General features: G+C 38.7%; 1 long non-coding RNA gene across 3 annotated transcripts in view; it reads right to left on the bottom strand.

Annotated features, from left to right (window-relative positions):
* LOC112150997 overlaps positions 1-4238 on the bottom strand; it is a 50452-nt gene extending 46214 nt beyond the window's left edge. For all 3 annotated transcript variants that reach the window (XR_004949853.1, XR_002920052.2, XR_002920053.2), the window contains exon 1: positions 3507-4238. This is a non-coding gene — a long non-coding RNA (uncharacterized LOC112150997). The remainder of the gene's footprint in view (positions 1-3506) is intronic.
* Positions 4239-8884: the final 4646 nt, after the last annotated feature.

The following is an 8884-nucleotide window of genomic DNA, read 5'->3' as shown; positions in this document are numbered from 1 at the left end:
ACGAAAGGGGGTGGGGCATGCAAACTTTTCACGCGACGAAAGGGGGCGGGGCATGCAAATTTGTCACGCGACAAAAGGGGGCAAGGTAGGAACATTTGTCTCACCACAAAAGGGGGTGGGGCGCACACGGTTGCAGGGTCCTTGAATTTGTTGTGCGATCCGCGTTGGGTGTGAATGCACCATCATATCTCAGACTTTCCTCCATCCTAAAATGTCCCGATCCTCTTTAACTGTTCCTAATTCTGTTCCTGTAGACGTGTAGTGTCTGCACAGGCGATTCATGCATTTATGATTTCTTCTCCTCCAACATGTTCTGGAAAGAAACCGTCAATATGCATGTTGAAGCCACGCAGCACGGACTCTAACTAAAGTGTACTACGGTGCATTTCTGTCCATTATTTTCTCATCACTGAACAGTCACCTCTGTAATCAGAGCAACAAAGAGAAGACAGAAGGCTGATTTGGCAGAGACCTGAACATTGTGCTCTGCTGCAAAAGGATCTTATTTTCTGGTTCATCACAATGAACTGCCACACAGGCTATGAAGCCCAAAGAAATGTAGTAAAACTAATAAGAAACTGAAGTGGAATGACACGCAGTAAAATATATTTAATACAGCCTTCACTCGGTCGATAATACATTTGAGCTCTCAGATGTTTTGGACGGTGGAAAATGTCTCCTCCATTGTATATATTTGGATTTACTATTAATGCTGCTGCCCGTCATAATTTCTAACTCTAAAAACGAGCCGCATGACACAAACGCCACGATTCCATCATGTGTGCGAGTCAACCTGTAGTTTATTCATCAGGAATTCCTCCAGTAAACATGCAAATGCCAGACTTTACTTCCTCGTTTTCTGTACCACAATTTCTGAGAATAACTTGTCAAGTTGTGAGTCGTGTCCAGCGCTGTTACTCGTCTGTCAAAGACTTTGAAGAGTCTCCTGTGCGTCTCGCACCGCAGTCTGCTTTTGTTTCTCTCTAATGATTATTTATGATCATATTGTCCATGAAGAACAGCTGAATCTGGCCTTCCTTATGTTTCCATTCCTCCTTAATGAAGTGCATTTCTCTGCATTAACACTAATGAGCCAAATCAATTTACTCACTTAGATACGTACATTTTTTTTTTTTTTGCAAATGAGGCTCAACTTTAACTAACTCATTGGAACATTTAGAAAAAGTGGTGGATTTATCTTTGGTCTCAGACTACTGCTGGAAGAAAATAAATCACTAACACCGTTTTTGTTTTTATTGACCTTAAAAATGTTCAAAAAGCTTGACGGGTTCTTTAAAAATAAGAGAATTAATGTGGTTGAAAACTTGTTACAAAAACAGGAGAAATTCTGATTAATACAGGTATGCAGGTATAGGTATATTGGTGTATGTACATCAATATTTTCTGATATTTAGAGCCAATATTTACTTTTTTATATAAAAATCACAAGACACCTCTCTAAAGATAAACTATCGTCTTTTTTACATTATACAGTCTTTCTTATCGAAGTGTCTTGACTACCAAAGAATAAAAACTTGTTTATAACCTTCCATAGATCTGTCTACACCATAGTTAGCTTCTGACTCATAGTTTTTGAGGGAACTAAAGACATATTCCACTATACTTTTTACATGTAGACCATCTACGATCAGGTCCTCTTCAGAAACCACTGGACCTAGACCACTCAAACCTGGATTAAATTACGTTTTGGATAGTGAATAATGTATCAAGCATAGTTTCTGATTAGTAAAGTCATTTGATTTGGGAAAATGTGCCTCTGATTCACAGCTTCTGATTTGCACTAAAGGAACATTCCACAGTATTTGTTGCACTTAGGATGAATTCCTTCCCTACCTCTCCGGATTCTCCCAACACCTCCAGTTGTTGGGGCATTTAATGGGACAGGGGCTTCCGAAATGGTTTTATTAACCCTCGGCTCTCCTTGTTTACATTAAAAGTGGGGTCATCTGGACCCCACAAGACAGTGCACTGAAGTTTTTTTTTTATCTTTGATTCTTGAGTTTCACTAATGTCCATGGCAGACATAAAATCCTGTCCACCTTTGTCCACATTCGTCATGGAAGGCCGGTCCGCAGACGCAAGACGTGAACGCCTGCAGTGGGAGTTCCTCTCGCACTTTTAAAGTTACTGAAAGACTGCGGCGAACGCATCGGAGCCGTGACGCTAGCGGTATAAGCCCGGGGTCAGGCTCCCAGACTGCATACTCCCATTTTTCAATATCTTTTATTTTATTTAATTTTGAATAAAGGCTGCAGGAGGATGTACAGATTTTAAAAGTTTTTTTTTCTGAACTTTATAAAAGTTATGTTGTGTAACTCCAGAAGAAATGCTCAAAAGAAAAAAACTCGAATAAACTGTGATTTGATTTTAAATAGATATTTTTCTTTTCCGTGAAGGAGGAACTGTAAAACGTTAACAATGATATAAAACTGTAGCAGTTTAGCGGTCAACAGTCTATTGAAAAGTGAAGCCGACTAGAGAAATAAAAGTGGTCACACTGAGGTCTTGAAGTCTTTGAAACATTTCATCACCCCACACAGTATTTTTATACTTAAAGTTTTATTAAAGTATAGAGCCCCTGATCTAACTGATTTTATTGGGAATAACTCATAACATTTATTCCCTGGTCTAATATAAAGAACTCGTGTTACTTTTTTTAAAAGGAGAAAAGTTTTTGATTTTTAAATGACTGACAATTCCTTCTTAATCTATAAAGTCCTATTAAACCTTCATCTGTTTAGCATTTACAGTTCATTTCATTATGTTTTATAGGTGGACTTAAGATTCATGTTATTGATAGTCATACATCTGTAACTGTGTTTCATCGTCTGATGTTCTGTTTGAGTCCGTTCACTCTCCTACCTTAGGTGTATTCAGGCTGGGAAACTCTGTTGGTTCGGATCCAGTGTCAAAGATTGTATTTGGTCTGTATTCAGACTGGAGTCCAACAGAGATTTCTGTCTCACCAGAGCTTGAGATCTCTTCAGTCAGGAATCTGATCTCAGACTGAACCGAAGATCAGTCCGATTGGAAACGAACCGAGACCACCTCAAAAGATGAGACTAAGAACGGTTCCCGGTCCTGGACCAGGATTCATGTGTTTTCAGATGGAACCCTTGTTCCACATTATCAGGGGAAACGAACTCTCGTCCACTCTAAGCAGATCAAATGTGTCCAGTCTGAATGCAGCCTTAGTGGACTCGATCTGGTCAGAGTGTCTCCATCTTCACTTACGTTCCACTTTTTCAGATGTTTTTCTATATTATCATGAAGCAAAGCTCTGGGAACGACATATCGATGATGTTCAGTCTAATCGTTAGAATCATCTCTGTTGGTCCAGCTCTTCCAGGGTTTGTAAATGTGAATTTCCAATGTCTCATTTTGCAGTAAATAGCTGAACAACAACAAGTGGTTTTGTTCTGTTTTCTTTGTTTGGTGTTTTAATTCTTAGAGAGTTTGTAAGTCTTCAGGTGAAGTGTTCTTACCTTCATTTAGTCTGGCTATAGTGGCGATCTTTTATCTTTAATCCAACAGAGATGAGTTCTTGGTTCCAGATCATGAATCCTTTGGTCTCGTCTGTAGTTTAGTTTCCTTTAGTCTTTTATTTCATCCATGGAGCTCATGATGTTTGTTTGTTGTTTCGGTGATGTCATCTGAGAAAACGTTCCAGTTTTTTTGTTGCCTTTGTCTTTTGCAGAAATAGTCTTCAAGTGGATCAAAGTTCCAGTTTGTTCTTTTTTTTTTTACCCTTATTTACCCACAATGTTCTCTCTGGGATCCCTCAGATCTCTTTCAATGTAGATCCAACTTTGTTTGTAAATAACCCTCCAGTAAATTCAGAAATCTGCGCTTTACCACGAGCGACGAAACATTCCGGATGGATGGCCTAAAATCCCAGGGATTTTGGTTGGATTGAGCCGAGGCCTCTGAGAGGTGACATGCTGGAGCGGCCATCTTGGATTCCATGTTGTTTATGTTTGAGCCTCTGATTGGTGGAGACAGAGTGATGGTGGAACTGGTTCAGAATTGCAATGATTAGATAAAGTTGATGCGTTGGGAGAAATGTAATTGGTTGAATTTTTCTGAATTCAACCAAAATTGTGAATTTCTTTGCATATTTCTATTCCTCATCTTTATCACTCAAGATAAAGACCTTCCTTCCAGTATATCACATGAGGATTTTACCACTTTAGTTTTACCCACTGAGGGGAATCCTTTCAGATTTAAAAATACAGATAAGCTCACTGATTTATTGAAGCATGAAAACGTAGAACACATCTGAGAACTATTCCTGTGCCTCTTCAAGCACATGCTGTTATTGGAAATCTATTTTCATGTCAGACTATTCTGAACAAAAGAGAACAAAATGACCCTGAGTCATCACACGAGTCATCCCTCCACATAGAAACTGTACTTCTGACATTTTTGGCTTCATTAACGTTCAGGTAAACAAACATTAGTGTAACAGTGAATTCAATCCCAGCAGCAACAGTACCAGTTTAGATCAGGATGTGGCGAGACCTCTTTAATTAGATTTCCATGAAAAGATTAGAGAATGTGGTGACTTTTTGGCAGCTTTCTTCCCACAGTCAAAGATCCGTGCTCCATCTGTACATCTGTGTTCCGTCTCTGCCGTCTCCATGCCAAGCTGTTCGGCGCTTTCCGGCCCTCCTCCAGCAAACACGGCGCTTTCAGCAGGAGCTTTTAGGTCGCCTTTGTACCTCTGCCAGGTTAAATGATAAAAGTGTTTGCAGGATTTTAATGAGACACTGTATTTTATGGAGTAAAAGGCCTCCTTCATGTCTGTAAAGTAGAAATGAGACCGACGTATTTCCCTGTAACGCTTTTTATTCCTTTCTTGTAGAAAATAATGCAAAAATTCCCGCCCTGAGGGACGACTGAAGGGTTATCTTGTCTAATAAATGCTTTTCATTTTACTACAAGTTTGACATTCAGGTTAAAATGAAGTGGACAATAAACGAGTGCATGCAGTCATTGGTGAAGGAGAAGTTCAGTAGAAATTTCTGAAAGTTCAGTGAAGCAGAAACATTAATCATTTATCAACACATTTCTGCACAATATCTAAACTATTAATGTAAAAAATAAATTTTCTCTATTTCATCATTATTTGATCATAGGTGATAGCCGCAGAATCTGCCAGAATCTAACTATTTAATACAAGATGTATTCATCTGGGCTGTAATTTGTACTTTTGACCTGCCCTCAGAGCAGAGGGTTAGCGTCCTGGGAAAATGTTTTTAGGATTTTTAAGGGGGAAAAAAATAAAAAATCATGTTTCCACACAGACAGATCCTGCAATAGTCACTGAGAGTTGATTCGTTCTAACTGGTGCGGTCCAGCAGCTGAAGAAACAGATGAGAGTCTCTGGTGTCAGATGGATTTCACTGATACTAGAGGATTGTTTTTAGACAGTTAAATATAAATTTGTGTTTGAAGACAAACTTTATTTGAATCCATGATTTGTCTATTAAGGTTTTAAAATGAGGAAAGATGAAGGGGGTGTTGGGTGTAAAATGGGGGGTCACAAAAAGACAAAAAAGTGTTGGTAAATCCAAATCCACTTTGCTGGCTTCAAATTTTTGCTGGACACTGGAGCCGAGCTGCAGATCTTTTCTAATAACCTAAACCAGAAATCATGCAAGTAAGTGTAAAGTGCATCCGGTACCTTTTTCAAAATAACAACAATAAGTGGTCATTTGATCGTAGGGAGTGGGAGGGAAGGTTTTTTAAGGGAAGGCTGCTTAAGTAATTAGTAATCCAGCTAAAGTTTTGTAAATAAGAATATACCAGTCCACTGTGACCATCCGTAACCAGTGTCATTCAGACTCTAGACCAGGGAGCCCAAACTTTTTCTAATGAGGGTCACATAACTGTCTTCTTCTCTGATAGGGGGCCGGGGTCGGTTTGTAGGTTAACAGAAAAAAATTGAACAATTACAGCCTAAACGTAAAGATTCATGGTTTTCTAGGAAGCCACACATAGCCAAACTTTAAAAAATACATTTGTGTAATTTTCATGGAAAAAAAAATACTAAAACATTTTAAAAACTAGATATATAGCATTACCTGTGATAAATTATATAGCTGAATGTGCTTAAGCTGATAGCTAAAAACGCTGAAGCTGATACCTTGCTAAAATATTAGCGAAGGGTCAAGTTACCCAAACAAATGAAAATAAATTCTGAATTAGCAAACAGCTAGAAAGTAGCTAATATACTAGCTAAACTTCAAAAGCGCCTAAAAAACTGGAAAAATGTCTAATTTAGATAAAACAGCTAGCATAAAGCTAAAACATTAGCTAAACTACAAATTAGCCTCAAAAAATGAAAAATGTTAAATTAGCCAAAACAGCTAGCATTTAGCTGAAATATTAGCCGAATGAGCCTAAAAAAGGCCCAGAGGCTCCGCCTTCAGACTGGTTCATGGATCTGAAGGCGATCACTGCAGAGTCTAAAAGAATACTGAAGATGGACCAGAAGCTTCCTGTTTTTTCAGGACCAAAAACATTTTTTTTGTTGGGACAATAGCGATGGAGGCAGCTTGAGGGATAATCCTGATCGAGACGAGGAAGTGAAGCTACGATGACCCAAAACCACCAGAACATAGAAGCAGCTGAAACGGTTCGTCTCCCTTTTGAACATCAGAGATGTAAAAATGCTTCAGGAAACGTGGAGAGAAATCTGAGGAGACAAACAAACACGTTTAGGAAACAGCAGAAAACAATATAAGGCAGAGTTTAAAGACAAGTATGAATATTATTATTATATTATATTCATGAAGATGAAACAACATTAGTCCAGAAGAACCTCTGAATGATGACGTCAACTATTTACAAGTTACTCATTGATTTACTGCTGAATCAGCAAACGTGTTTCTTGTTGTTTTAGAATACGTCAAGCTGCAGTTTTATTGGGTTTTGTATCAAATCATCTGTAAGCTGGAATTAATTCATTTTTCTTCTTATATCCTGAATTACCGATATTTGTGTGACCAGTGAAATTTTAGCTTTTTTTTTCTTTTTTCCAGTGAGTTCTGACATGGACAAAAGCAGCTGTTTCTCCAGAACGAGTCCGTCTACTTTAACTGCATAAATACTCTACTATTATAAAATGGTACATTTCAAAGGAGATTTCTCTGTTAAACCAGGTGTGGGCGGCCCCTTAAACTCTTCAATCTGGCCCCAAACTGACTTAAACTGGATTAAAAATCCTCAATAATGTCTTGTTTTCTCTTTAATTCTGGTGTCTCCACATAGACGGTGAACTATACACACATTGACCTTTATTTAGATGCAGAAAATCATTCTGCATTCATGTGATTTTGGTAGATTTGTTGTTTTTCCGACATTCATGTGTGTTTTTAAGACATTTTTCCAATCATTCCAACTCCACGTGAACGCAGCATTTCTCTAAGTTTATATTTTCCATGACAAACATCAACCAATTAGTGCGATTAGCTCAAAAAGCAGAACAGAAGTCATAGTTTTGAAATAAAAACTCCAAAATGTTCTGTTTAGATTTTTAATTAAAATGATTATTTCTTCTTACTATGAGGTGGATTACCAAAACCCTCCACGCATCTCCTCCTCATCTGCAAATTTTAGAACCGTTTGTGAGTCAAAAACAGTGATAACAAATCTAAATCCTCGTTTTTGTTTCACTTTTTCTCCTAAACGACCCCAAAAATCTGCCACAAACAGCAGCTGCCAGGCTTCTATAAGCTAACGGGTGAATCGTGTCCACACAGCGGCTGCAGCAGAGGAAGGAGCGTCCGTCTGTCTTCAGTTCAGATGAATCAGTCCCGCCTCAAACAGGTATCAGATAGCAGGTCACCGAGTTATCTTAAAAAGAGCCACGGCTGCATTCCTCCTTAATGCCCACACCACCATCTTTGTAACCGTTGCATTCAGCTTCTCCTGAGTGTGTGGGAATGAGGCGCATTAAGAAAACATGGGCTATACATGCAGCTTCTTCTGCGTCATTCCACTAAAACACGTCAAGAATTCCAGGTTGAGGCGTACAAAGAGGAAAACTCCCTGCGCCTTGTTTTCCTCATATACCTTTATAATGAAGACCAATTAAAGTGCACAGACTGGAAACGGCTTGGCAGGAGAAAAGAGAATATATTCTAACATGCCTCGTAGCACCAGGATAATTAGGTGAGCTGGATGCAAGGGAAGGGCTGTGCACATTTTTGACTGCGAGCGAGGAATTGGCACCGACCTTTCGGAGGTAAGGTATGAGATTGGCAACAGTCACTGGAGAAAATGCTTCCCAAAGGGCAAAACAGCTACAGGCAAACAGAGCCACAGGCAAGATGCTTGTGAAAAGGAAGGAGTGCTACAGAAAAGTCATGTTGGCCTACAGGTAGTCTCACATTAAATCGGCTTCCTGGTACACGCACCTCCCGTTTTACATGTTTATCGGCGGTTCGAAAAATCTGGGATTTGACGGCTTTACAGAAACATGAATCAATTTGAGAGAGAGAAAACTGAATATGTTCAGTAATCTTTATGAAAATATATGTTTGACATTTAAAAGCCAAATACAAATATTAAATTTAAGCTGTGAGGGCGGGGCCTCGTGACAAACCCTCATTGGCTCAAAGTATAGACATGTCTTTCAAACTGGTGACTTTTCTATTGGTTTTATCTCCATAGCAACAGCTAAATGTTTGATTTGCCTGGTGATCAAAATCTGTTATTTCTAGAAGTTTCTATAAAAATAACCAACAGTGGTTTTTCGTCAACCACACCCACGATTCTTATATGTTTATATGGTATATTTATGTATTTTAAGGTATTTAAATGTATTTCATAGGAACAAAAAAACATAGATCTGAGA

This window comes from Oryzias melastigma, linkage group LG20 (genome assembly GCF_002922805.2).
Source record: "Oryzias melastigma strain HK-1 linkage group LG20, ASM292280v2, whole genome shotgun sequence".
NCBI classification, from domain to species: Eukaryota; Metazoa; Chordata; class Actinopteri; order Beloniformes; family Adrianichthyidae; genus Oryzias; species Oryzias melastigma.
Note: the sequence above shows the minus strand (reverse complement) of the source record. Positions and strands in the feature narration are given on the sequence as shown.